Below are 4,282 nucleotides of genomic sequence, written 5' to 3'. Positions count from 1 at the left end.
CTGTCATTTGGTACTGTGTCAAAGCTAGACAGTCAGGATTGTACATATCTGCTTTTGTAATGATATAACAGAGATGTAAATGCATATTATATATTCATTCAAAATAGAATAGAACAGCATGACTTATTGGTTAAGTGCTCCTAAATCCAGGCACACCCTGAATAAGGGATGCATGCCCTTTACAGTTGCATGTATACACCTGCTCCAAAAAGTGTAGTGCAGTACTGTAGTATTTATACATATTGAACAACACAGAAATATTAGCTTGTCATTCATGCATGCCCTGCTCTATGCTAGTCCACCTCATCACATAGAATTAACAATTGCTTTATGAGGAAACACATTCTTTCAGGAATAGTGGTATCCTAACAATAACATACTTTTATTTCATTTCAAATCAAATCAAATCAAATCAAATCAAATTTTATTAGTCACATACACATGGTTAGCAGATGTTAATGCGAGTGTAGCGAAATGCTTGTGCTTCTAGTTCCAACAATGCAGTAATAACCAACAAGTAATCTAACCTAACAATTCCACAACTACTACCTTATACACACACACAAGTGTAAAGGGATGAAGAATATGTACATAAAGATATATGAATGAGTGGTGGTACAGAACGGCATGGCAAGATGCAGTAGATGGTATAGAGTACGGTATATACATATGAGATGAGTACTGTAGGGTATGTAAACATAAAGTGGCATAGTTTAAAGTGGCTAGTGGTACATGTATTACATAAAGATGGCAAGATGCAGTAGATGATATAGAGTACAGTATATACATATGAGATGGGTAATGTAGGGTATGTAAACATTATATTAAGTGGCATTGTTTAAAGTGGCTAGTGGTACATTTTTACATAATTTAAAGGCCCAGTGCAGTTTTATATATATTTTCACAATATGTGGTTGTAATTATACTGTGAAAATTGTGATAATGCCCTTTCAGAGTGAGAGCTGTTTGAAAAGACTGCCTGAAATGTCAGCCTGTTTGGGTGGGATGGAGTTATGGCCTACCTGGTGACATCACCATGCGGTAAATTAGTTAATAGACCAATAACAAAAGGAGTTCCAAAACTCTCTGCCAATAACAGTTACTTTTCAGTCCCCCCTTCCCCACTCAGACCATTCCCAGACAGTCGTAGCAAAATTCTTGCTTGAGAAATTGATATTTGCTAAGAAGCTATTTGTGTTTGTTTTTGACCATTGTAATTGAAAATATTCACAGTAAGGTACTGGATCGTTACCCAGAGATGATTTGATATTGAGATAAAAACAGCTGCATTGGACCTTTAAGTTTATTGAAATTAAAGTAAATTGTATTGCTGACAGGAGGGACATTGTGTAAGAATTGGCCAATGACAGACTTGTCTATGAAAGAGCCAAGTTCTCTGACTGAGCCAAAATGTGTTGAGTCCAACACCTCTACCCCCGCATAAAATCGTTCCAACTCTCTCTCTCTCAATTTAATTCAAAGGGCTTTATTGGCATAGGAAACATATGTTGACATTGCCAAAGCAAGTGAAATAGATAAAACAAAATAGAAATTAACAATCAGAAATTAACAGTAAACATTACACTCACAAAAGTCTCAAAGGAATATGGCTATGTACAGTGTTGTAATGACGTACAAATAGTTAGAGTACAAAAGGAAAAATAAATAAACATAAATATGGATTGTATTTACAATGGTGTTTGTTCTTCACTGGTTGCCCTTTTCTTGTGGCAACAGGTCACAAGTATTGCTGCTGTGATGGCACACTGTGGTATTTCACCTAATAGCCATGGGAGTTTATCAAAATTGGATTTGTTTTTTCAAATTCTTTGTGGGTCTGTGTAATCTGAGGAACATATGTTACTCTAATATGGTCATTCATTTGCCATATGGTCATACATATGATCATACATCTCTCTCTCTCTCTACCTATCCCTCCCTTTCCTCAGGGTCTGTCTCTCATACCCTCTGTTCTGACTCCTCCCCTTCCCCTTTGCCCTCTGTTCTGACTCCTCCCCTTCCCCTTTGCCCTGTCCATTATATTTTCTCTTCCTCTCCCACACCCCGTTCCCTCCCTTCCTTTCTGTCTCTGTCTCTGTCCTGTTTCCTCCCTTTCTCCCCCCTCCTCCCCTTTCCTCCCCCTTTTACACTGTGAAAATTCACAGATCTCCAACGTCACACACACGCACACACATTGCACGTCAAACATAAGCCATCACTCACTCAGTGGATGGAATGCACTAAGGCCGGAAAACATTAAATGTCTTTGTCTCAAATTGCACCCTATTCCCTATATAGTGCACTACTTTTGATCAGGACCTATAGTAGTGCACTATAGGGAATAGGGTGCCATTCACAACGCACACATAGCAGACTATTTTTACATGCAGTGGGATGGAAATCTTGATACAGTTAAATGGTTATTCTGACAAATGTTTATTCTTGGGTCTTCTGGACTGGCACCTTGCTGGATCCAAGTCCACTAGACACACAAACACACGCACGCACACACACACACACACACACACACACACACGCACACGCACGCACACACACACACACACACACACACACACACACACACACACACACACACACACACACACACACACACACACACACACACACACACACACACACACACACACACACACACACACACACACACACACACACTTCTGGGCTGGCACCTTGCTGGATCCAAGTCCAATGGAGAAATTATCACTTGACATGAACACTGACTGACTCACTGGATGATCAAAATGTTTTGTTTTGGGGAATGACAAGTTAGAACAAGTCTTTAGTGGAACAGACTATGTCTATAATATATTATTACACATCTATAGGCCTACCTACAATCAGAGGTGGGGGAAACCCGAACTAGGTCTGGGAGTGAAATCATTCTAACATGTGAAATTAGCTTTTTCAGGTGCATTCAAGGATTTTATTAGGCTACATTGGTGGGTTCCCAGAGTTACTTTTTCCATTTCCACCTCGGAGTATAATAGAATGTGTGTGCCATAGAGATGGGTAATTCTATTAAGTGTACAGTGAGTCGTATCACGGTTCAGAAGGGCACGAGACTATCCCACATAGCCCACATTAGTACTTGAATCCAATTAGAAGAATGAAAGCAATAGGCGAACAAAGGAACAGTCACACAGACAGTCAACAGTTAGAGAACAAATAATAGATTGGAGTTTACTGAGTCACAGATTTCCCCCGAGTTCTATTTATAGACGTTATGACATCTTATCGCAGCTCTAGAAACTAGACTGACAGCTGCTGTTTAACCTCAATCGTGCCTCTTCCTAGTAAACCAAGTACATCTGCAAGCAACCAGCCCCGACGCGCAATGTACTGGCGCTGTGCTGTTGTACCGGTGACAATTCCATATTTGGAAGCTGTGGCGATGACGATACGGCTGCGATGCTGCGGCTGTGCGTTGATGAACGCTGGGGCTATAGATGGGGGAAGTGCCGCTGTGCGCTGCGGTTACGTGGCTGCGCGTTCACGTCATGGCTTTTCCACTGCGCGCCCGTGGGGAACTCACAGCCAGGGCGGATGGGCCATATATGGATGTTTGAGGGTGACGTTAGATAGAAAAAATATAGAGAGGGAGAAAAAACAAAACAAACAGAAACTCCCTGGAAACACCGAGACAGCTACATATTTTACCGCCCACAGACTTCTGAGAATTACTAATTATAGTGTAGCTGAACCTTGATACATATTGCAGGGTTTGATAGAAAAACAACAACAATAGTCCTCTAAAAGGGAACAGAGGAATATGTTTGGAATATTAGGGACATTTGATGGTGTTGTTTTCTACTGTAGGATCACTATCTGTTTTTATGTTGCTGCACTGACAACAATTAATGAAGTCTATTCAATTCTATTACATTCCATTTGATGTCAGCTTCATATAAATTGACTATAATAAAATCGTATTCTATATGAATAGACAGGTTATATGTTATTTACTTTGATTTTGAGTTGCTTAAAGTCTCAAGCAGCATGTTGGTGATGAAATAGGCTAGCTGTGTTTCCAACAACACAGGTAGTCTGTTATATTATTATTACAATGAATTTACTAGAATAACATCTTGTTATTTTAATTGAGTTTCTTGAAATCCCAAACAGCAAATTGATCTCTGCGTTTCCAACAACACAGGTAAAACATCGAATCAAATGTTATTTGTCACATGCGCCGAATACAACAGGTGTAGACTATACCGTGAAACGCTTACTTATAACCGGTTGCTACAGTAGGAGGTAGCCT

The sequence above is a fragment of the Salvelinus alpinus genome, chromosome 2, assembly GCF_045679555.1.
Source record: "Salvelinus alpinus chromosome 2, SLU_Salpinus.1, whole genome shotgun sequence".
In the NCBI taxonomy this organism is placed as follows: Eukaryota; Metazoa; Chordata; class Actinopteri; order Salmoniformes; family Salmonidae; genus Salvelinus; species Salvelinus alpinus.
This window is presented reverse-complemented; position numbering follows the sequence as displayed.